Genomic DNA, 25,510 nt, shown 5'->3' with positions numbered 1-25,510 from the left:
TAGCCCCGCTGTCCCCTGCCCGCCCCTGGCCTGCTGTTTGGGTCCCATCCCGCTGGGGCCCATTGCTGCCATTGGGGGAGGGCAGGGGAGCAGAGGCATTGGGCCTTCTGTCTAAACAGCCGCTTCCCAGAGACCCCCCACCAGGCAGGGTCCCTGCAAAGACCCTGGGCCCCACACCCCATGCTGGTCCCCGGCGGACGGTGAGCGGAGAGATGTCTGCTCTCTGAGACACACGGGGACGTAAAAACTGTTTCCCCGTGGACACGGAGTCTTTGAATGACATTTCACTTTTATGAACAGTTTTATTACAAGTAGATTTTCTGCCACCAGTTCCATCAGCCGACCCCTCGAAGGCTCCGTGTGGCTGCAGCCTGGCCCTGGCTGTCAGTGGGGGGCCCGCTAACTGGAAAAGACGTAAAGGGTCTGCAAGTTGGGTGGCGTGGGGGGGGGGGGCTGGGGCCTCCTCTGGAGCCCCGGGACCCCCGGGAAAAGACAGGGCTCAAGGCGCCTGTGAGGCCATCCCTCTCCCCCCGCCCTTCTCGGTCGGTCTCTCATCGGTGGCCGGATCTGGGGACCCCGTTAACATGCAGTGTGACCCCGACGCAGGGACGTGTGGAGATTCCTGGGGTCGACGAAGACGCAGGCAGGGACGGCCCAGATATCGGGAAGAGCCTGGACGCCCTGGCCCCTGCGGGCTCCTGTCCAGGAGCCGCGGTGGTGCCCGGCGGGGGGGGGGGGGGGGGCGGGGGAAGACGCCTCCGGGGACAGCGGGACACAGGCCTGTGGTGAGGGCCAGCGGCGGGCCACGGGGCGTGCCCTGCCACCAAATACTTGCACTGGGACAAATTAGTGACGGGAATCAGAGGGTGCAATTCTCTGTTCCTTCTGAAACTCAGGGCAGAGCTGCCGTGAAAGCCTCGGCCTCTGCTCAACAGAGAACTTTCTTCTGGCTTCACTTCTCAGGAGGAAGAGCCCCTACCTTTCCCCGCGACCTTCTCTGACACGGGGCCTCTGCTTGTGTTAGTCGGGAGAGGCTGACAAGCGGACCCCGAGCCCCAGGGACTCGGAAAGCTGAGCCCTCACCCTCGCACAGCCCGAGAGGGTCCCGGGCCGGCTGCCCTCCCAGCAGGGCTCAGGGGGGACTTCTGCGCAGCACATGTTCTCACGTTTGTCGAAACAGGACAAGAGAGAGACTGACGACTCAATGTGCCTCCCAGAAGTGACACATCACTTTTGCCCGACGTCACCGGCCCAGCCACGTCAGACAGCCAGCCCCGCCCCCGACCTCCGTGTGCCCAGGAAGACGTGGGGTCCAGGTACCTGGAGCGGTGCAGTTACAAATGAGTCCACTTAAAACTTCTCCAGTGGCCTTATTATTTTCTTAAGTGTTTATTTTTGAGAGAGAGAGAGACAGAATCTGAAGCAGGCTCCAGACTCTGAGCGATCAGTACAGAGCCCAGTGTGGGGCTTGAACCCACCCACGGACCGTGAGATCATGACCTGAGCTGAAGCCGGACACTTAACTGACAGAGCCACCCAGATACCCCGTTTTTTGTTTGTTTGTTTCTTTTTGGGTTTTTTTTTTTTTTTTTTTTAGTAACAATTATTCTTGGACACACTGCTTAGGGATTAAATAAAACCCAACTTACAACGGTTTCATGAAATGGGCTTTATGTCTCTTGTGGCACGAGAAGCATGGAGCAGAGCAGGCGGCCTCCAAACCCAGCTCACAGATACCTTCCGTCTTTCTGTTCAGCGGTCCCCGATGCAGCTTTTGTCCTGCTTACAGCCTCATGGTCACAAGAGGGCTGCTGCACCTCCAGCATCGCACCTGTGCTCCCAGCAGGGGGAAGAGCAGGGCAGAGCACAGAGGGGAGTGAAAAAGGGAAGGAAGCCTGACAACCAAGTCTCCCCGCCTCCCTGCACTTTCTGAGGAGCCCAGCCGGGCACTTTGCTCCCGTGGAATTGGCCACACGGCTCCGCGGGGCCCTCTCCGGCTACCCCGGGGGACCGTGGCGTGGAGAAAGGCGTGTGGCTGCCTTGAACCCCCTGTGGGGGTAATGGTGTCCGTGCCGGGGGTCACAAGGACATCCTGCATCGTCACCGCTACTTTGAAGGCGAGCACACTCTTCCTCTTTCTTTGAATTCCCTCCTTTCAACACGAGAGAGCCCCCACCCCCTGTGACATCGAGGCGCTGCTCCCGCCCGCCAGCCCCTCTGTAATTAACACCGAGCCCGAGATCTGGGGAGGCTGGCTGATTAGTTTTTTTATTAAAATAATGACGCCTTCCAGGCAATCAGGGAGAATTGCGTGAAACTCAGCACTTTCCTGCTTATTTATGGCAACATCGAGCAGTGGACAGTCTCATTACCGTCTGTAAATACCCAGGGTCGCGTCCTTGATGGTGAAATATCGCCTTCCTGGACGGCGGGGCGTGGCTACGAGACTCTCTGGGGCTATAAACCCCCTGGAAGTAATTACCATGAGCTTTAAATGGGCTTTCGAGGATCTCGTGTGGTGTTGCTGGAGGCTTTTAGGGGCCCGCAGACCCTGGGGGCCGTGCGGGCCATGGCGGGAGCAGACCCGAGACAGGGCGCTGGGTCCGTGGACGGGTAACAGGCCCCGTGGGGCTCTGGGGAGCAGGCAACAGGTGGAGACCCTCGCTGACTCTGGCACAGCCTGAGACCACATAGGGCCATCTGTGAACTGGGCCCCTTCCGGCTGGACCCCCCTCCCCCGCTGGCCGTGGAGGAGGCCCCAGGGGCGGCAGCGGGTTCCTGAAGGGCACACGGTACACCTGCTTGGTGATGGAGCATAGTGGGCGCAGCCGGGCCGATGGCACGGTGGCCGGGACAACGCCCTCCACCCCGGGCAGCTGGGCCACCTCGGCAAACGGTGTCCCACCGTCAGGCGCCCACAGCCCACAGGGGCCCCGGCAGTGGCCTGCACCGAATTCCCATCGGCCCCACCTGTCCGGCTCCGGGGACGCCCCTGGTCACCGGAGACCATCCGTGGGGTCCGCTTTTGCGCCGCGTGGAGCTGGGGGCACTCCTCCGTGCGTCCTTTCCTCCGCGCCCACAAAGGCCCCTGAGCCTGCCACGTCTCTCTTAGCAGCTGGGGGACAAGGAGGGATGTCCTGACAAGTCCCAGGCCGCCAGACCCCCGGACACACAGCCCCGTGGGGAGGTCAGCCTCCTAATGGGGCCCATCTCCCACCCTCTGGCAGGCACCACGGGCCGCACGGGGAAGTCCGCACGTGGCCCGGGTCACCGTGGAACAATCCGGACTTCTGTGGGCCAGCCTGTGGCACGTGCCTGAGACAAGCGCAGGGAGGAAGCCCTGCCCCCATCTGCCTGCACGCGGGGCGGCAGGTGCCGGGCTGTCTCCCGCCCGAGGACCGGGGGCTTCGACGCCCACGTCCACCTGCGGGTGACCAGCTGCGCCCCCGGTGAGTGCGCTCCCGGGGCAAAGACCGGGGGGTCGTGCCTCTGTCCCCAAATCCCTCCAGCAAGGGGGTGGAACTTCGAGCTTCGGCCGTGCGGCCTGGGGGCCGTGCGTGCGAGCCCCTCCCGCCGGCACAGCGTCCGGGTGGCAGCCACAGAGCCCCGACCTGACTCCCGGAAGCCTTGTGGTCAACGGTCTCCCCGTGTCCTGGCACTTCCCCCGGCACCTGTGAGTGTGGACGTCCTCCTTCACTTCCTCTGTGGCCGGTCGGTGGCCGTGGCTCATCGTCTAGCGCCTGTGCTCCGCTTAACGTGCGTTAACCGAGCAGTAACGCGGATTCCTGCCAGAGAGTTGGGGGTGCAGCAGCTGGGGTGAGGACAGGTGACCCCCACGACATGACAGCCCCCTCCCCCACCCCTGCAAGGAGGAGGTATCCCCGTGGCTGGCTGGTGGGTCCCACCGGAAGACCTTGCTGATTGTCACGTGTTGCCCCTTCCGTGGCTCCCTCCCGGGGCCCCGAGGTCCAAGCCTCTGTGCTTCAGAAATCACCTTGCACGGGGGTCCCGCCCAGTCTGCCACCCCAGCCAGGCTGCTTCCCGCCTCCCCCGCCTTCCTCCCACACTAAGCCTTCGGCTGCTCGCCGGGAGCTGGGAGACGGTGTCCTGTGCAGGCAGGACAGCGGGGGACAGCGGTGCTTCCAACAACTACTAAGGGACCCAGACGCGCCCGGGACTGTCCCCGGCCAGCGGGGGTGGATGGTCACGCTCCCTCCGCCTACGACGCCTGTTTTCCGGAGGAGGGACGCTGTTCTGTGTGGGTGTCGTGGACAGAACAGGGTACAGCACAGCCTCCTGCTCGTCCGTCCGTCTCCTTTTTTCCTGGAGCCGAGGGCAGCCCGCTCCTACGGCCCCGGGCGGTGGGGGTTCTCCCGAGGGATGCCAGTGGCTGGCGACAGACCCGAGCGAGCGGCCGCCCTGCAGCGTGGCCTGATTGGACGTGCTTGTTCCCAGCAGGAAGTGCAGGCGGGGCCGGGCCTCAAGGGTCACCAAGTACCCAGGACGCCAACGGGCTCTGGCCTCCGCCCGCCCCGGGCATCCTGGTCCCTGGGGCCTCCCGCACACGGCCCTCTGCCTCCATCACGTTCCCAGGAGTTGGGGGGGAGGGTCTCAGGACCTGCGCCGTGCTCACCTTCCAGAGTCCTCGCCAGCACCGAGGGCGGCCCCGCTGGGGGGGCCCCCAGCGCCCGGCTCAGACTCCCTCCCCCTCACGGAAGGGGCCCTTCCCACTGCCAGGAAGCTGTAGACAATGCGATGGAGCTCTGGGGGATTCCAGAAGCCTGCTCACCGTGCCCTGGCAACTTTGTCACTCTGTCTCCCAGGGGGCCGGGAACTCCTTGCCGCGGAGGGCTGAGGGGCAGGGAGCCCCAAGGTCGAGGAGGGCAGCCAGCAGCCCTCGGTGGGAGGGGACCTGGGGAGGTCTGGGCAGGAAGCCAGCCGTGGGGGACATGGGGTTTTACCTGGGAACCTGGGCCAGGATCGAATGGATACCTGTTTTCCAGGCCCAAGCGGTCAGGGTGGCCATGTCGGTGAGTTTTGCCCAGTAGGACGGGACAGTAGGCTGGGTGTCCCAGAAGCTGACCCTGGGATGGGGTGAGGGGACAAGCCAGCCCTGGGGACAATCCCAGCAGTGCCCAGGGTGCGGTGGGGGCAAGGCAGGGAAGGCTTGTCCCGGGTCAGCTGACTGCTGGGGGCCTGGTTCCCGGGCCGAGGGCTGTCCTGCTCGAGGCCAGGTGTTTGCCCGGACTTCACAGCTGCAGGGCTGCTCTGAGAGGTCACACCGCGTCCCCGGGTGCCCCTTGCAGAGTCTGGGCCAATCCTGGTGACCAGGAAATGTCTCTGGGCTGATCCGTGGCCTGCACAGTGGGAAGTGGGGGTCTGTGGTGGCACTCCCGCGTGCCCCAGTGCACGGCACCCCCTGGGACCAGAGGACAAAGGTGTCACCCCGGGGCCTGGGCCCACACTGGAGGTTCTGCCCCGCCCGACTCTCGCCCGCGCTGACGGACGAGAGATGTCAGGTTCCCGACTCTGCTTCGGGTCTTTGTTTCAGATGCCTCCGTTATGTTTGAACTTACGTTTGTGCGCTATCCGGAACTTTCTGGCGTGAACGTTCGCGGAGCCTGTGTCTCCAGCCTTGCCCTCCCGATCCTGTCGCAGAATGTCGGGGCCACCGGAGGGGAAATTACAGCCTGCTCAGGCTGCCACTGAGGCCTTGTCCCCAACTGTTCTCTATATACCCGGTGTTGGTGACAGCCCCCAGGGAGGGCTCCTGTTCCAGCTGGGAATCACGGGCCCCCGGGTCTTGCTGTGGCATTGAGGTGTGCGCCAGCCCCGCCTGCAGCAGTTTCGCGATGAGTCAGAATAAATTAGCATGCTAACGAAGGAGAACATGCACAGGAACCATCTGGAACAAGGCACGTTGTCATCAGAAGAGCCAAGTTGGTTCCAAAGCCATACTTACTGTTTCAGACTCATCCGTCTCCCCCTCCCACAACCTGAGGGATGGGGGTTAGTGCCATCCCAGCCTTGGTGGCGTGCCTTCAGTCCAAGGGAGGGCACAAACCCAGATCACCTCTGAGACCGCCCCGTCTCATTGTCGAGGGGAGAGTCACTCAGCAGGGGTGCGGCTTGTGGGGGGCCCGCCTTCCCCTTGGGCTGCCTGAGAGGAATGACATAGCCATCGAGGTGGGGGCGAGGGTGGGGACCTCAGTCCCCAGACCTAAGTGTTCGTGGACACACGCACACACACAACACGTATGCACACACTTTTACATACATGCATATGCACACTCTCGCACGTGCACACACACTCTGTCTCTCTCTCTCTCTCCTTTGAGTCAAGCCTGGTGTGGTGTGCTTAAACACAGAGCGACCCCGAGCCAGATGGAGCAGCTGCCGTGGTGCTGGGGGTGCTGCAAAAATACTCAGGAATCTGCATCTTTAAATATCCAGCCTCCTGCCCCCGGCGTCCGCAGGCAGGAGAATCCCGTTTTGGATCCTGGCTGCACACTGCCTTTGTGATCTCGGTCATGTGTCTCAGTTTCTCCCAGCTTCAGTGTCCCCGTTTGATCGGGGCTGACAGCAGTACACGTGCCTCCAGAGCTGGGACAGGGCTCAACACCGTGATGTAAGGAAGCCGGAGGCGGCCAGGACCTGGCAGAGGCCAAGTGTTGTCTTACGGACTTTTTCTGAAGCAGGTACGAGGGCCATTTTGTTACCTCCTGCACCGGAGTCATCCTTGTTCAGGGAGGAGGCCCAAAGAGCTGCCAAAGGAGAAGACTGGAGAGAGAGACAGGGATGGGAGGGATGGGAGACGTTCGGCTCAGCTGGACGAGGCTTGGCGGGAAGGAAGCAGGAGCTCTGACCACAGGGAAAGGCCCTACACACGGGGGCTCGGTGGATCCTGGGGTTAGATGTGTGAGGCATTTGACCATCTGAGCTTCAAACTCCTTCCTCTTCCCCAGACCTTAGTGGACTTGGCTGCCACACAGGGGCTCTGGGAGGAGGGTTTGAAGAAACAAGGAAAAGGGTTGCATTTCTGCATCTGGGTTTGCCTCGACTCGGGGAGGAGAACAGTATCGGGAGCAGTGGAAGGACTGGGGTCAGCGGCCTTGGGCGTAACCCCCTGGGGATTTGCAGAAGGGTGAGAGGCACCCACCTGACTTTTAATGGATCACGGAGCTTGTGCAGGGCCCGAGGCTAACAAAATTGCAAACAGTGGTGGGGCTCGGCTGATGTCTGGCTTCATTATCGTCAGCATTCTTGTTATAGTCTCACCACACTGCAATGGCAGGTGTGGATATTTATTCTTGACTGCTTTAATACAGGCATTTATGTTGGCGAAAAATATTTGAGTTGCAGAGCATGCTAATTCCCTCTTAGGCAAATCTGTGGAAGACTCGGCCATTTGGGTCAAGTTCCTACAGGTATGCAGCTACCAGCCCTCGAAAGAACTAAACAAAACATGATTTATGTAACTTGGGCCTTGGGGTTAACATTTTCAGGACTTCACATTCACATTTTAGCTATTAATTTACTGTGGTATTTCTTACAGTTTTTGCTTTATAGGTTTTGATGGTGAGTTATTTGCCGCTTAAAGGTTAATCACTGTTATGCCTTCATTGGGTCTTGAATAGTTCCTCAAACCAAATTATTGTCTGTCCTTTTCAGCCTTCCCTGATCTTCATTTTACTGACCCTTTCTCTTGTGGTTTTCACAACACGTCTTTGCTATCCTTTCCTTTTGAACATTCAAGTATTTTATTTTAGGTGTACCTTGGGCAAAGAGTGCCTATTTGGATTGTTTTATTTAGAGTATTGTCAAAACAGACATGTTTGTTGAGACATCTGTTATTTATGCTCTGTTTTCCTTGTTCTTTCCCCATCTTTGGCTTTGTGAGCTGTTTACTATTTTATTTTCTCTAGTGTTTTGGAAGACCTCATTCTTATTTGTATTCTCTTGGTGATAAATTCTAAGCTTAAGATGTATTTTAAAAAGAGCTTTATTGAGATATGATTGACATACAATTAGCTGCCCATATTTAAAGTGTACAATTTGATAAGTTTTGACATATATATGTTTATGAAACCACCATTACAATCACGAAGATGAACAAAAGTATCTTCATGTCCTTTGTTAAATCCTGTTCTTTCTACCTCTTTCCTCACTCCTCCCTCCCCAGGAAAACACTGATCTGCTTTCTGTCACTGCAGATTAGTTTGAATATTCAGAATTTCCTACAAATAGAATCATAAAGTATGTACTCTTTGTGTCTGGTTTCTTTCATTCATAATCGTTTTGAGATCCCTCCCTGTTGTAACATCTACCAACAGTTCATGCCTCCTTATTGCTGACTAGCATTCCATTCCAAGTTATCTCTTCCCCTGTTGGTGGACATTTTAGTTACTTCCAGGTTTGGACTGTGACAAATATGCTGATAGGGACATAAACGTACAGGCACTTGTATGGACATAAGGCTTCCTTTTCTCTAGGGTAAGTATTTGGGAGAGGACGGCTGGGTCATACGGTAGTTATGCTTACCTGTTTAAAAGGCTGGGAACTGTTCTCCAATGTGTTTGTACTAGTTCACATTCTCCCCAGTGGCATGTGGGAATTCCAGCTCATCTACATCCCCACCAGCACTAGCTAAGGATGAGGACTTTGAATAAGTCTGCAGTGGTGCCTCCTTGCAGCTGTAGTTTGCATTTTCATAATGAAAAGTGATGCTGAGAATCTTCTCATATGCTTTCATTCTCTGTCACTCTAATTATCATCTTCGGTTAAGTGTCCATTCAAATCTGTTGATCTTCCCCAGAGTCCCGTTTGGGTTGGGACAGATGAAAACAAATAGCAAGATGAAAGGTTAGAACCTAATTGTATCAATATTTGCACTAAATGAAAATGGTCTACACACCTGAATTAAAAGACAAAGATGTTCAGAAAAAAGCAAGGCACAAGTGTATGCTTCCTATAAGAAACAAAAACTAAATATAAAGACACAAGTTAGAATAGATAGGGAAAAGACCTAGCATGCTAACACTAGTTGAAAGAAAACCACGTGGCTATATTAATACTAGATTTCTGAACAATGATTATTGTTAGGTATAAAGAAGGCCATTTCATAGTGATAAAGGTATGAATTAATGAGGAAGATATAACAATCCTAAATGTTCATGAACCTAATGACAAAGCTTAAAAATACACGAAACCAATATTGGTAGAACTGTAAGGAGAAATGGACAAATCCATAATTTTATTCCTCTTTTGATAATTGATAGAAAAAAAAAGAAAAAGACCCATCAAAGGCAGACTTGTAAACTATCAACCAACTTGACCTAGTTGATATTTCTAAGATACTCTGCACAACGAGTAGAAGGTACATTTTCATCAAGTGCACACAATATTCACTAAGACCGTCCGCAGTAAGTCAATGTCTTAGTAAATTAAAAGTATTCAAATGGTACAAAGTGTTTTATCCGACTATAGCGGATTTAAGTCAGAGATCAGCGGCAAAAGGAAATCTGGAAAATGCACAAATACTTAACTAAATATAACACGCTTATGAATAACCTATGGGTCAAAGAAGGAATTCAAAGAGAAATTGTGAAGTATTTTAATCTAGCTAAAATGAAAACACAACATATCAGAATTTGTTGCACACTACTAAGGCAGTATGCAGAGGGCAATTGATAGCACCAAATATCAGGACTGAGAAAGGTGACATCACTTACAAATACTAAAATGATAAAAATGGTAAGGGATCTTTCTCTGCATTCATCCATTCAAGAATACATATTTCTTTATAGCATACATAAAATGGTAAAAAAAAAACAAAACCCAAAAACATGGAACAGAGTACTGACCATTTAGGCCACGACACAAATTGCAATGAATTTCAAAGAACTGGGATTATACAGATCACTTTCCGTCACCATAATGTAATCAAGTCAGAAGTTAGTAACGAGGTAAATTTAAAATCCCTCAAAGAAATTAATAACCATACTTCTAAATATATCATGAGTTAAATAAAATATTATAACACATTTATTTGAAAATCTTTTGATCTGAACAATAATGAAGATATTACATGGCAAACTTGTGGGAAGCCATGAAAATAGTATTTTGAAAGAAATTTATAGCCTTGAATGCTTATATTAGAAAAATATAAAGGCTGAAAATGAGTTAAGCCCTTAGATAAGACAAAGAATAAAAATAGTGGTAAAGAAGTAGAAAAGGAAAAAAAGGTCGAAGGGAGATAAAAATAAAGATATGACTATGAATGGACTAGGACACAAACAAACAGTAGAAAGTTTCAAATAAACCAAATGTTTACTAAAATATAAATAAGACAGGGCGCCTGGGTGGCTCAGTCGGTTAAGCGTCTGACTTCGGCTCAGGTCATGGTCTCACGGTCTGTGAGTTCAAGCCCCACATCGGGCTCTGTGCTGACAGCTCGGAGCCTGGAGCCTGCTTCGGCTTCTGTGTCTCCCTCTCTCTGCCCCTCCCCTGCTCATGCTCTGTCTCTCTCTGTCTCAAAAATAAATAAAACATTAAAAAATTTTTTTTAATATAAATAAAACAGACAAATATCTGGCCAGATTCCTTGGGGAAAAAAAAGAGCTAAAATGCAAAAAAAAAAAAAAAAAAAAAAAAAAAAAAAAAAAAAAAAAATTAAGAATAAAAAAGATAAAATAACATATACAGAAGATATGGTCATAGAATATTATAAATATTGCTTTTGCCAATATATTTGAAAACTTAGATGAAATGGCTGAATTTCTAGAAGAACGTAAGTTACCACAACCGACTCAGGAATAAAGAAAATCTGAACAATTTTACAACAATTAAAAAATCAAATCAGGGCTAAAACCTATCTCTTAAAAAAACACTGTAGCCTGCTGGTTTTCCAGGAAAGTTCTATTGCAATGTACAAGGACAGATTATTCTGGTCTTTCACAAACTCAAAGACTAGAAAGTTGGTCACAAAACTTATTCATGAGGCAATAATAACCTTGATATCACAAGCAAACAAAGGTACGACAAAAAAGGAAAAGAACAAAAACACAAAAATTCCTAAGCAAATACAACCAGGCTTTATCCCGAGGATATAAGGTCATGTAACATTAGAATGTCTATAAATCGAATTCACTCACCCTAACTTAGTAAAGGAGAAAGTACATACAATCATTTCAGTAGGCACAGAAAATAAAATGATGAATGTTTACATCTCTTTAGGGGGAAAATACTCTATTAGAAAACTAGAAATAAGAGGGAGCTAACTTAATTTGATAAAGGGTATTGTTCACTTACAGCAAACGTAATTCTTAGCCGTGAAGCACCAGAGGCATTGCCTTCAAAAGAATCAACAAAATATATTTACTATCGCTGCTTCTATCAGCCTGGTACTGGAGGCCCTAGTCTATAAGGCAAGAAAGAATTTCTTTGGAAAGTAAGACATTATCATGATGTGTATATAGCACAATTCAAAAGGCTCTACAGATACATTAATAATGAAGGTTGAATGAAGTGTCCCATCCAAGATCAACGAGCAAACGTTAATTGTATTTCTGTACACTGGCAATGAAAAGATTAAAAGTATACAATTAAAAAACTCCACCAAATAGACGTAGGAATAAGTTGAATAAAAAAGAGCAAGTTTTAGAAAAGTTTATCTTCTGGAAGATGTTTAAAAAAGAAGTTAAGTGGGGAAGTGTACCGTGTTTGTGAATTGAATTGCATGAGACATACGAATGTCTGTTCCTCGTAGAGTTCTAATTCTTTTTTTTTAAATTAGAGAGAAAGAGAGAGTGAGAGAGCGAGAATGTGTGTGAGCAGGGGAGGGGCAAAGGGAGAGGGAGAGAATCTCAAGCAGGCTCCGCGCCCAGCGCTGAGCCCAATGGGGGGGCTCGATCTTATGATCCTGGGATCATGATGTGAGCTGAAGTCGAGAGTTGGACGCTTAACTGACTGAGCCACCAGGTGCCCTCTCAACAGACCTCTCATTCCAAAAACCTTATGAAAATAGAGAAGGTTAGGAGTGGGCGTGACATTCGTGGAGAAGAATTTTCAGAGATTTTATTAGACATTAGACGTTGACTTATACAATTATAAACTTTCTCCCCAAAGACTCCATAAAGTAAAAAGACAGGTCAGAATTTGGGAAAAGACGGAAGCAGCCCACAAACAACACAGGATTAATAACATGTGTTATTAACACATAAAAAAACTCAATAAGAAAACAAACCAAGAGGAAAATGGACAACAGACTAGTTAAGGGAGGAGGCAGCAGGAGTAGTCAGTCAACATCAAAAGAATAAATCTAGAAGATACAACTGCAGACTGACGTGTACATAAAATGCAGTGAGGGGAGTGACAGTGTCAGTCCATGGGCAGCTACTAGTAACTTCCATAACCTTTTATGATCTCTGAAATTGCTCGGAAAATCACCCGTGAACCAGGGGTGAAGATAACGATGAAGGCGATGATCCGAAGGGGGGGCCTACGACCGGGGCCCAGATGCCCAGCCACTTGGCAGAGGAGGCGTAGCCCTGGGCCCCGGCCAAGTCGCCCACCACCTTCCCGTCCCTAGACTTCGTGGAGGGGACGGATGCCGTCAAGCCCGGGCAGCGCCCGTTCGGGAAGGTTGTGTCGAACGGGGACCAGACCGCGTGGTTGGGCGCAGAGGTCTCGCCGCGGGTGTCTGATCGTGGAGGTCCCCACGGGAGCCGAGCTCGGGGCGCCCCAAGTACAGGCACCTCGAGCCCCCTCCTGGAGCTTCTCATGGGTTGGGGGGGACACTAGCGTGGGAGCCGGGGACGAAGGGCTGGGAATGGTGCAAGACGCTCGAGCAGCTGCGGTCCGGATGCCGGAGGCTGCTCTGGGTCCACTCTTCCCCAGAAGTTTAGGTTTCTGCAAAGCTTTATTTCCTGGCTTTTTCAAACGTGGTGAGCTGGCTGGGTACCAGGAAGGTGGACCGATGAGGAGTGTCAGGTTATGTCAGGGCAGGGGGGCGGCCGGCAGGTAGGGGGAGCTTCCTGTCCCCCCCCCCCCCCCGCTCACGTCAGGCCTGGTCAGCTACCCCACTTGCCTCTTTGGAGGTGTGGGTGCGCCCTGGAGACTCTGCCCGTTCTTTACCTGTCTCGTGCGGGTCTCGGCTTATTAACAACCGTGTTGTGCCCAGACCCGCCCTGGTGGCTCCCGTTAGGCTCACAGGACGCCCTTCAGCTACAAGGACCAGGAAAGTTTGAACAACTTTCAAAACGCAAGGCCTGGGAATTACACAGCACCGGTGTGGCCACAAAACGAGGTTAGGGGTGGGGGTTGGAGGGAGAGGGAGAGAGAGCCTTTGAAGCGGAGGCCCCCACAATAAGTGATTAAGTCAGGCGCCGTGATTTGCCAAGGCTCCACATTAAGGAGTGCTTGCCGGCTACCAGAGAGGGTTGCCCACCTGGCAGGACCCTCATCCCAAGTCACCGCAGCTCGGGTGGGGTTACGCACGACGTGACCATCCTCCTAGAGCGCTGCCCAACCTGGGACTGTGAGACCCGCGTTGCCCATCTGGTCGGGTTGGTGCCACACTTGAGAAAACGGTTTGATATCCTGTGGAGTTAAAGATAAGCGTGCTTATGACTCACCCGTTTCAGTCCTAGTTAATAGAGCTTAGAGACATTTTGGCGTATGTGTGCCAGAAGCTATATCCAAGAACGTTAAGAGCAGTACTGTGCATGAGAGCAAAAATCTGGAAATAACTCATATTCCCATAAGCAAAAGAGTGGATACATAAATTGTGATATAGCAATACAGTGGAATATTATATAGCAATAAGAAACGAAATATAGTCAGGTTCGGCATCGTCTTAGAAACAATGCCCGGTAAAAACAGGAAGGTTCTGGAAAATATTCATGCCATGATATTATTTTTATAGACCTCCAAACCAAAATAAAGCAATGTGCCTTTAAGGATGCATGTGTGATAAAATTCTACAGCAAAGCGAGGGGAATGGTAAACACAAATTCGGATGACAGTTACTTATCCAGGGGCCTGGCGTTGGGGTCGACGGGGTGATGGGGTAAGGATGGGGTATGCAGGTAGATTTAACGGTCTTGGTCATTTTATTCCTTTTTCCCAGCTTTATTGGGCTGATAAAATTGTATATATTTAAAGTATACAATGTGATGATTTGATATATATATACACACACGCTGTGAAATGATTATCGCAATGAACACGATCTATCAACTCACATAATTACCTTTGTGTGTGTGCGAACGTGCGTGCGTGTGGTGAGAACATTTAACTTCTACTCTTAGCAAGCATACTCAAGCATGAAATACATAGTCACCGTGCTGTCCACCGGATCCCCAGAACTTATTCATCTTCCAACTGGAAATTTGTACCCTTTGCCCAACACCTGCCTATTTCCACCATTCTACATTGTTTCTGTGAACGTGGCTTTTTTTTTTTTTTTTTTTTTTTTTTACCATTCCGTATATGAGTGAGATCACACAGTATTTCTCTTTCTTTTTCTGGCTTATTTCACTTAGCTTAATGTCCCCTAGGGTTACCCATGTCGTCACAGGGGCAAGATTTCACTGTCTTTTTAACGGCTGAAAGATATTCCACTGCATAGAATGTTTTCTTCATCCATTCATCTGTTGATAGACATTTAGGTTGTTTCCAAATCTTGGCTGCGGTAAATAACGTGGCCATCAACATGGTGGTGCAGTGCAGATACCTCTTGGGAATGCTGATGTCATTTCCTTTGGCTACACACTCAGAAGGGATTGTTGGGTCATAGAGTAGCTCCATTTTGAATTTTTGGAGGAGCCTTCATACTGTTTCCCAGAGTGACTGTGCCAACTTAGAGTCTCCACATCCTCGCCAACGCTTGTTACCTCTTGTCTTTCTGGACCATCCGTCCTAGTGGTTGCGAAATGGTATCTCACCGTAGTTTTGATCTGCAAGCATTTCTTTGATGATTAGCCCCATTGAGCACCTTTTCGTGTGGGCCATTTCTGTGTCTTTGGAAACTTGTCTGTTTAGGTCCTTTGCCCATTGAAAAATTGGATTCTGTTTTCTTCTATTGAGTTGTATGATTTTCTTGTATATTTTAGGTACTAACTCCCTGTCGGCTAAGTGGTCTGCAAATACCTCTCCAATTGTGTAGGTTGTGTAAGTTCCACACATCTGTGAACTGTCTACCTTCCCTCCTGTGATTGATTTCTAGTTTCGTACCGTCATGGTCGGCGACGATACATGATACGATTTCAATCTTCGTAAGTTTGCTAAGACTTGTTTAGTGACCTCACACATGATCTATCTTGGAGAATGTTATGTGGACCCCGGAGAAGAATGTGCATTCTGCTGCTGGTGGACGGAGTGCCCTGTATGTGCCTGTTGGGTCCGTTTGGTCTGAAGTGTAGTTCAAGCCCAGCGTCTGTGTTTTGTCTGGATGAGCTCTCTATTACTGAACGCGGGCTACTGATGTTTTCTACCACCATTACACGGCTGTTTATTTCTCCCTTCGGATCTGTTATTTGCTTGATGCGCCTAGGCACTCCGATGTCAGGCGCATATGCATTTACAGTCATTACAAACTTTTGGTGAACTGAACTCGTAATCGCCATATAGTGACTTTCTTTGTCTCTTGTTCCAGGTTGTGACTTCAAGTCTGTTTTGTCTAAGGATAACCTGCTGTCGTTCGGTTTTCACGCGTATGGAGTATCTTCCCCCCGTCGCTTCACCTTGAGCCTATGTGTGTCCTTGAAGCTGAATTGAATCTCTTCAGGAAGGTATATAGTTGGGTTTTTGAAAACAAATGAATTCAGCCGCTCTGCATCTTTTGATTGGAGAATTTAATTCATTTACATCAAAAACAATTATTCAGGTAAGCACTTGTTATTACCATCTTGCCAATTTTTTTTTTCCTGGGTGGGTTGTAGGTCCTTTCTTCCTTACTGTTTTCCTTCATGATTTGATAATTTTCTGCAGTGCCGACTGTTGATTCCTTTCTCTACCTTTTGTGCATCTACCATTGATTTCTGCTTTGTGGTTACCGTGAGGCTGACATGAAGTGTCTTATAGTTATAACAGTCCGTTTTAAGCTGACAACGATTTAACTGCAATCACTAAAAAAAAAAATCTGTATTTATACTCCTCACCACATTTTATATAGTAGACTCCATGCTCGGCGTGGAGCCCAACACGGGGATTGAACTTACAACCCTGAGATCAGGACCTGAGCTGAGATCAGGTGTCAGATACCTAACTGACTGAGCCACCCAGGTGCCCCCATATTTTATATTTTTGATGTCACAATTTACATTTTTAATGTTGTTATCCATTAACAAATTGTGCGAGCTATGTTTCTTTTAATACATTTTGCTTCACCGTTTTTACTAGAGTTAACTGATTTTTTAAAAATATTTATTTATTCCTGAGACGGGGGGGGGGGAGGGATAGCGTGGGTGGGGTAGGGGCAGAGAGAGAGAGGAAGAGAGAGAGAGAATCCCAAGCAGGCTCCTCACTGACTGTGTGGAGCCCAACGCGGGGCTCAAACCCACAAATCATGACATCATGACCTGAGCCGAAATCAAGAGTCGGACACTTAACAGACCGAGCCAACCCCGGTGCCCCTGGAGCTACCTGATTTAAACACTACCATTACACTTTATTCTGAATTTGACTATGTATATACTTACCTTTACCGGTGAGCTTTACACTTTCGTAGTTTTTCACATTCCTAGTTTACTAGTTGGTGTCCTTTTGTTTTATCTTGAAGAACTCCCTCCGGCATTTCCTGTAAGGTAGGTCTGGTGGTGAGGAACTTCCTCAGCTTTTGTTTGCCTGGAAATTTTTTACCTTTCCACTTCTGAAGGACAGCTTGCCTGAAAAAGTACTCCTGGATGGCAGTTTTTTCTTTCAGCATTTCGAATATCTCACCCCACTCTGCACGGTTGCTGCTGAGAAATCTGCTGATCGCCTAATGGGGGTATGTAACGAGTTTCTTTCCTCTTGCTGCTCTGAAATTCTTTGCCTTTGATTTTTTGACAGTTATTTTCTTTCCTTTTAATTTATTTTTGAGAGAGAGAGCATGTATGGGGGAAGGAGGAGAGAGAGAGAGAGAGAGAGAGAGAGAGAGTGAGAGAGAATCCCAAGCAGGCTCTGTGCTGTCAGCGCAGAGCCTGATGCAGGGCTCAGACTCATGAACTGTGAGATCATGACTTGAGCTGAAGTTGGAGCTCAACCAACTGAGCTACCCAGGCGCCCCTTGATAGTTTTTTCCTTCACGTGTCTCGGCAGAGTCCGCCTCAGGTTGAATCTGTTTGGAGAACTATGGGCTTCATGCACTTGGGTGTCCCTATCTCTCCCCAGATTTGGAAATTTTCCAGTTGTTATTTCTTGAAATAAGCTTTGTACCCCTTCCCCCTCCCCCTGGGACTCCCATAATAAGTCTTTTGGTCATCTGATGATGTCCTATCCTTCTCATACGTTTTCTCCACTCTTCATTCTTTCTTCTTCTCTGGATGATTTCATATGACCTATGCTTGTGTTCACAGATTCTTTCTTCTGCTTAGATCTAGTCTTCTGTTGATGCTCTTGATTGCATTTTTCATTTCATTCATTCTTTTCCTCAGCTCCAGAATTTCTGTTTGGTTCTTTGTGAGGTTTTTTTGGGGGGGTGGGGTGGGGCTCTAAATACTCTATTTTTTAAAGTTTCTATTTAGATTCCAGTTAATTAACATACAGTGTCATATTAGTTTCAGGTGTACCATCCAATGATTCAACACTTCCATTCATCATGACAAGTGCTCATCATGACAAGTGCACTCCTTAAACCCCATCACCTGTTTCCCCCTTCCCCCTGCCCATCTCCCCTCTTGTTAACCATCACATTTTTGTTTGTGTCATTTTTTATAATTTCTATTTCTCTGTTCTCATTTTGTTCATGTATTATTTTCTTGATTTCTTTGAGTTGTCAATTTGTGTTTTCTTGTAGCTCACTGAGATTCCTTAAAACAGGTGTTTTGAATTTTTCATTTGGTAACTCATAGATCTTCATTTTGGGGAGGTCAGTTGCTGAAAATATATTGTGCTCCTTTCATGATGTCATAATGTTTTCTTGATTTTTTTTCAGGTTCCTTGAAGCTGTGTGTTGCTGTGTTCACATTTGGAGAGGCAGTCACCTCCAACTGGCTTTGGGAAAGAGATGTCTTCACCAGTCAGCCTGGCTAGGGATTCTGAGGCTTAATCAGACCTTTCTTATGAATGCACCCACTCTACACTTCTTGTTTCCTCTTGAGAAGAAGTTTGGAGATTGTATGTTTTCTAGTGATCCTGCAGAGTCAGGTGCTGAGAGCCTTCTGTTTGTTTGCCTAGGGTGGTGCCCTGGAACGTTCAAGTTTGTGTGCCTTTTCCAAATCCCACAGAATTGGGCTGGTTTTCTGTACATGCTCTTTAGCTGTCTGCAAAGGCTCACACTTGCTGTCCATGGGAGGATGGGCAGGGAGCCAGCCGCAGAAGAGGAGGGTAGGTGAGGTGCATGAGCCACTGGGGGTGCCCGTGGGCCACTGAGGGGTTCTGCAAGCAAGATGTACCCACTGGCTTGTGGGCAGTCTTCCTGATGGAGTCCCTGAAGTGTGAGTATGATCTGATGAGTTCTGAGTCCTGGTTGCTGTGTTCCCAGCCTTCCTCAACTCCTCAGCTTTGCAGATCACTTCACCATTCTGGGTGGATGAAGAAAGTAGTGGGCTTTTTGGGTAGCATCTCATACAACCGGGAAACCTGGGCACTCATTCACATGCTCTTACTTTACCACATGGGAGAAATCATTGGCTGGGGGGAGGTCTCTCTTGGCATTGAGCCATACTGGCTACAGAGGGGTGATGTAGGTAAGGTCACTTTTTCAATGTGTCGATTGTATTTTTTTCTCTAGTAGTGTGCTGGAACTTCTCCACTTGACTCATGGACTCCCACAAAGGTACTCTCATCCATGATTAATTGTCAAAATGGATATTCCCTGTGGGGAATAGTGGTAAGAACTCAATTCTGCCACCTTACTGGTGGTACACAATAATGAGTTTATTTCTTAAGCCTTGTCACATGATACACGCATCAGCTTTGGTTCTTTGGTGTTGGCTCCGTTGTCAAATTCTGTGCATCAGCAGCTCCGGGAACACATCTTAACCATCCATCCAGGAGGGGAAAGAACTCCCACATTCATTTCTTAAGTTGGCTTTTATTTCACGATGGCTTATTATTATAATATCACATAATAAACAGCAAATTTGAAGGAGTTTCATGAAGTGAGTAGTCATGTGCTATTGTTAGGACTTACTGGATTTGAAAATAAAGTTTTTTCTTCATTTTCAGCCTCTCAAGACAGCAAAAGACTCTCAAAGTAATGAGGGGCTACAAGGTAAAGATCAAATTGAGCACAGCAAGATGTTTCAGGGTAAAAATGAAGATAAGCATGTGACTATAAGATGCTTACTTGAGAATTTAGAAATATTTTAGGGCAATTTCTGTAGACCAGCGTTTCTTGACCTTGGTTCTATTGACTTTTGGGGATGGATAATTCCCTTTTGTAGGGAGCTCTTCTGTGCAGTATTGGATGTTTAGCATCATATGAGCTCTCTACTCACTATGTGACAGCTCCTCACCGCTTGTGAAAAGCAAAAATGTCTCCAGACATTGCCACATGTTCTTCAGGCAATAGCAAAATCACCTCCAGTTGGGAGCCACTCTTGTAGACTCTTTCCTATAAATCAGGTTTTGTAGAGTCTTAAGGGTGATGTCCCATACACCCTGATTCTCAACCCAAGGTAGAGAAGAGCCTGTCTTAAGAGATTATAAGTTGATATATAGGAAAACCACACAATTTGTAAACAAATTATATCAGCCTAGGCTGCAAGGGAAAGAGTTCAAAACCAAAAGCCTTTGAGCCCTCAGCTTCCTAAGGTGGAAAGCAGGCTGAGGAAAGGACTCAGCTGAAAATGTGGGCCATTTGTTATGGAAAACAAGGAAATCGTTCTAGGAATACAGCTTAGAGTTCAAAGAGTAGAGCCAGAACCACAGAGAGTCACTTTCAGGGAACAGAACTTGTCTGAATCAAAGTACAGTGCACCTGGCTGGATTTTAGGGTTGTGAGGCCCCTTTTTGGTTAGGACTGAAGCAACAGTTATCCCATGCCCTCGTTTCATGTTGGGTGTGAGGGGGCAGATCACTTGTATCATACAGGTCTTCATAAAGAAGAACCATATTTGAGGTGTTGTACTTGAGGGGTCTCATGCACACACAGACCCAACTGAGTAGGACCCTGGACCTTGAGCTGATGCTGTAATGGGATGAGACTTTGGGGTCTTGGTTGAGGGGGGGAGCATATCTTGTGTGGGGGAGGGATGAGACTTGTGGCCAGAGGGCAGACTGCACCAGGCCGCATTTCCCAAAGACAGCTGCCACGATATCTCCCTTCCCACAATTCCCTTTTGCGGTGTGGACTTGCCACTACGACTTTGGGGTGGAACGTATTTCTAAACAGCTTTGAAACTGGGTGGCCCTGAGGCTTCTTTGTCAGAAAGCATGTGTTAGAAGTGATGCCATGGCAGTTCTGGGCATAGCCCTCAACGGACCGGATGGCTTCCTCTTCCCACTCCTTGGAAACCACTGCCATGTAGGAAATGTGGGACCACTACACTGGGACCACCTTTCTGTGAGAAGCCCAAACCACGTCAAGGGGCTGTGTGCGGCCTGGTCTGAGGCCGCAGCTGTGCTTCCGGTTTGACTGTTGCCATTTTGGATGGCCAGCCCAGATGAACCTCACCCTCTACTGCAACTGATGGGAGACGCAGGCAAGAACTGCTCAAGGAAGCCCAGTTGAATGACAAGTCCGTGGAAGGACAAGAGTTAAGAATAAAATAGCACAATGATGAGACCATGGGTATCAGGTGCCTGGCACGTAGGAGGTGCTCAATGTGGCTGTGGTCACAACTACAAGGGACAGTTGCCTTGGTTTGCCCAGCACTAATCCCCCCTGTACTTGTAACAGAGCTCCAGCTCCAGGGATGGACCCAGGCTTGGCCAGTAAGGATATTCTGTTTCCTTGGCCATAACGATTGGATTGTGATTAGAGATGTGGCTCGAGGCCAGAGAGACGATTCTGGAACATTGACAGAAGCTATTGAGAAAGAGAGGGTTGCTGTGTGGTCGGAACATGGGTTCAGCTGCAGGGACAGAGGCCCAAAATCACCATGGCTGAAATACCCCAATAATAGCTTCATCTGACTTGGTTTGGTGGCTCTGCCATCTGGAGCATGCAAGAGTCCTGGGTCTTGCTATCATTCCTAGGGTGTTCTCATCCGCGGGTCCAAGATGGCTTTTCGTTGAATCCACCTTCCAAACAAGACGAGTGGTGGGATGCACACCTCTTCCTTGCAGGGTGTGGCCTGGGAGGCTTCCCACTTTGTTTCTGTGCACGTCTGACCGGCCAGAGCCTTTCCTTGTGCACCCAGTGCAACTATCAGCATTCTGGGGGAGGGGATTCAGAGAGCACATTCTAACAGTGGATGGGATATAGGAGCCCTCAAGTGATAGTGCTGTACCCCGAACTGGTAACAACCAAGGACCATGACCCCTCCTGTCTGAAGGGTGAGGGGAGGAGGCAAGACAGGGAAAGGCAGGTGGAGAGGGCTGCTGTGACAGGAAGTGTGAACTCTGGACAAGTAACACAGCCAGGTTGAGGCAGTGCCGACACGTGGGAGATGGAGGAATAAATAATGTGACCACAGTTTCCTGCCGGAGCCTCTCACTGACCAGACCTTTCTAGAATACAGAGGGCAAGGCGAATCTGTGGCTGTTGCTCATGTAGAGCAGACAGCAGGGTGGAGAGCTATAACAAATAGGTCTGGAGGAGCTCACAGAAGATTCCAGCAAGCCTAGGTAGACAGTCAATAGGTAATTAGGTTTATGGGTTTTGCTCAAAATTCTATTCCAATGGGAGAAGGGGAAATGGACATTGAAAGGTGAGAAGTATATACATTCCCTTCCCCTTGGGGCTGCCAAGCTGGGAAGACTTGAGTCTGACAATGGCAGAAACCATTTGCTACCATGAATAGAAACCCTGGGGGGAGGAGGTGGCCAATGCAGAGGAGAGTAGAAGGCAAAGGTGGAGGCCAATTGATGGCAGATCAGAGTACCTTGATCGAGCTGTGTCTGAAGTCACTACCGCTGGACTTTTCAGTCAGGCGAGCCTGTACATTCTGTTCATTTCTCTTAATCTCATAGTAGCGTTTCTGTTTGTTTGGCTGCATTCAGACACTCTAGAGCTTGTTCTGGGTTCTCTCCGACATTTATCTGGGATTGAAGCCAGACCACAGACTCCAGGCAGGAAAAGGCAAAACCAGGTGCCTCTGTAGTCGAGCCCTGTGCAAACAACCCAGCCATAGCTTCCCCTTCCTGCGGGCGATGTTTCTTTTACACCCAAGCAGACTGACAGCAATGACATCCGAGGACTCCTTTCTCATCCAGGGCCCTCAGGCAGAGCCTTTCTTTAATTTCCACTGAGAAGTTTAAGGGAATAAATGTTCCTAAGGCTGAGTGGGAGCCATCAGGCTTGTTTTGTTCTCTTTAGCATGTTACAACTTCTATCAATGACCTCACAGGGTTGGAATGGTCTACACCAGCTCTGCCAGGCTCTCTTGATGACAGTAGATGACTTCACAGGTGAAGAAGGCAGCATTGTCCTATGGCGAATGAAGCCCTTTGGCTTCCTAAGGTGTGACCACCCAAGGAGCCCCAACACATTCCTTCCTTCCATGCTTTCAATTATTTGGGCACATATATAGGTGAAATGTCCCAAGATGTAGTCAGTGCCTGTGCTTGGACCTTTATCCAAGGTATCTGAACATAGGTGGCACCCCAAACCAATTAAGTGAGGGTCTCTGACACAGAGCCTGGACATCAGTATTTTTCTTGAGTTCCAATATGTAGGCAAGTTTGAGAGCCACTACTCCAAGCTCTGGTCACTTCCCATCAGGTGGGGCTGCCCTCCCAGCCTTCCACCTCCACATCATTTGCCGGGGATCCTACTAACTCAGAACAGCTTCCTCTGAGGCCCCTACAGGCTTAGCTGGGACACAGACGAGTCCTATCACCTCGTTGACATGCATCTCCATGCTCCTGGCTGTGGTCCCCAATCCTGAGGATGGCTCTGATTCAAGGTGGCACCACTGGGACACCAGTATACCCCCTTGATCTGGATGAAACTGAAGGGGAAGATTTGAATCCAATTTTATACCAGAAGCTAATTCCAAATGGGAGGCTATAGTTGGGAATAAAATAAACTCAATAACAAGGCAAGGTCAGAGCACACCCAGTAACCCATGCCAAACTTTGGAAAGGTGGCCTCAAATCTTCTGAGGCCAATGCACAAGCCGTGGACCCAGGCCCAGGTGGGTCTCAATCTGTTAATTTTAAGGATTGCTGAGCCACACTGACCACTTCTGATCCCATAGGGATTAAAAGTATACTATGGATGACTCTATGCCCACAGATTTGATGACTTAGATGGAATGGACAAATTTCTTGAAGGACACAACCTACCCAAACCCACACAAGGAGGCATAGATAATATCAATAGGTTTATGTCTATTAAAGAAGTTGAATCCATGATTAATAGCCTTCCGGGGAAAAAAGCCCCAGGCCCAGGTAGCTTGACTGGTGAAATCTACCAAACGTTTAAGGAAGAAATGGTACGGATTTTCTACAATGGCTTCCAGCAAATAGAAGCAGGGGGAACACATCCTAATTTATCCTATGAGGCAAATATTATCCTAATGCCCAGGCCAGATAAAGAGAGAGCAAGGATAGAAAACTACAAACTGATAACTCATGAACATAGATGCAAATATCCTCCACAAAATATTAGCCAATGAGATCCAGCAATATATAACATATACAAATGGAACAAAATGGCAGAAACTGACTCACACAAATATAACCAACTTATCTGTCATGGGGGCACAAATGAAGTACGGAGGAAAAAAGAAAGACTTTTCAACAAAGGGTGCTGGAACTACTGGACATTCACCTACAAACACAGAAACAACCTAGACAGAGATCTTACATCCTCCCCCCAAATTAGCTCAAAATGGGTCATAGACCTAAATGTAAAAAATTTTTTAGCATTTATCTATTTTGAGAAATAGAGACAGAGTGTGAGTGGGAGAGGCACAGAGAGAGAGGGAGATATAGAATCCGAAGCAGGCTCCAGGCTCTGAGCTGTCAGCCCAGAACCTGACGCAGGGCTGGAACTCATGAACCGCGAGATCATGATCTGAGCTGAGGTCAAATGCTCAACTGACTGAGACACCCAGGCGCCCCTAAAATGTAAAATTCAAAAACTTCTAGAATATGACATAGGAGATTCTAAGGGACCTTGGATCTGGCAATGACGTTTAGATAAAACACCAGAAGTATGATCCATGAAGGAAAATAGAAGTTGGATTTCATTAAAATTTAAAACTTATGCTCTGAGAAAGACACTGTTAAGAGAACGAACAGACAAGCTGAGGACAGAGAAAAGAAATCTTTGCAAAACACATATCTGATAAAGGACTCTGTGGAAATAAAGGAAGACAAACTAAATGAAAAGAGGCAAAGACGATTTGTTCAAAGTTTGTTATAGCAAGAGACATCATCATTCGTGTCTGACAGACACTCGAAGGCAGACAGAGGAGAAGGAAACGTTTCTTGTGGGAAAACGCAGGTCAGGCATGCAGCTCTGGCTGACCCTGACCGAGCTGGGGACGCAGGGGTCTAGAAGTGGGCGTCCCATGGGGTTGCTCAGGGAAGCCTATTTGGCTCTCTCTGATTGGTCCCAAGTTAGAAGTGGGACAAAAAGTAAGGAAGTGTCAGTTATAAATAAAGTCTCAGCTTTGGACCTTTTGGGGTTGATGGCTACAGGGGTTAGTTTGGTTTCCTGGATTGTTGCTGGTGATGGTCTGACTTCCTATAGGTCTGCCTTAGAGCAGGCCGGCTGCCATAGACCATGGCAGCTGCAGCTTGCGGGCCACAGTCCTGTTTTTATATATAGTCTGTCCCTTTGTATGTTCAGTCTCTCAATTCTGTCCCAAATATATACAGAAATCTTGCTCAGCAACCAGAACACAAAGATCCCGATTACAAATGAGCGGAAGGGCTAAACAGGCAGCTCACCAAAGAAGATGTGCAGATGGCGGGAAGGACGCAGGCCCATCTCGTATTACAGAATTGCAAATCAAAACAAAGAGATACTGCTACTCAGTCATTATCATGGCTAAAATAAAAAAGGAACCTGGCAGCACTGAGTGCTGGCTAGGACACGGAGCAGTGAGAACCCTTATTCATGGCTGCTGGGAATGCAAAATGGCACAACCGCTCCGGAAAACAGTTCTGTGCTTTCTTACGAGCTAAACATAACGTTACGATACCAGCCAGCAACGGCAGCCTCAGCGTACAACCCCCTCAAACCACG

At 48.8% G+C, this 25,510-nt stretch overlaps 3 long non-coding RNA genes across 3 annotated transcripts; 2 read left to right on the top strand and 1 right to left on the bottom strand.

The window, feature by feature from the left end:
• Positions 1-1,654: 1,654 nt before the first annotated feature.
• Positions 1,655-4,739, bottom strand: LOC132670384 (uncharacterized). The gene is made up of 3 exons (XR_009606648.3): positions 4,634-4,739; positions 3,612-3,785; positions 1,655-1,831 (listed from the first exon to the last, which is right to left on the bottom strand). It is a non-coding gene; the product is annotated as an uncharacterized LOC132670384 (long non-coding RNA).
• Positions 4,740-4,823: 84 nt separating this feature from the next.
• On the top strand, positions 4,824-5,883 carry LOC132670385 (uncharacterized). Its single transcript, XR_009606649.3, has 2 exons — positions 4,824-5,030; positions 5,552-5,883. It is a non-coding gene; the product is annotated as an uncharacterized LOC132670385 (long non-coding RNA).
• Positions 5,884-14,614: 8,731 nt separating this feature from the next.
• On the top strand, positions 14,615-19,411 carry LOC132670386 (uncharacterized). The gene is made up of 4 exons (XR_009606650.3): positions 14,615-14,936; positions 15,114-15,275; positions 15,656-15,886; positions 18,137-19,411. It is a non-coding gene; the product is annotated as an uncharacterized LOC132670386 (long non-coding RNA).
• The last annotated feature ends 6,099 nt before the right edge of the window (positions 19,412-25,510 follow it).

This window comes from Panthera onca, chromosome B3 (genome assembly GCF_046562875.1).
Source record: "Panthera onca isolate mPanOnc1 chromosome B3, mPanOnc1 haplotype 2, whole genome shotgun sequence".
Lineage (NCBI taxonomy): Eukaryota > Metazoa > Chordata > Mammalia > Carnivora > Felidae > Panthera > Panthera onca.
The sequence above is the reverse complement of the archived record's forward strand: the minus strand, read 5'-3'. Positions and strand labels throughout refer to the sequence as shown.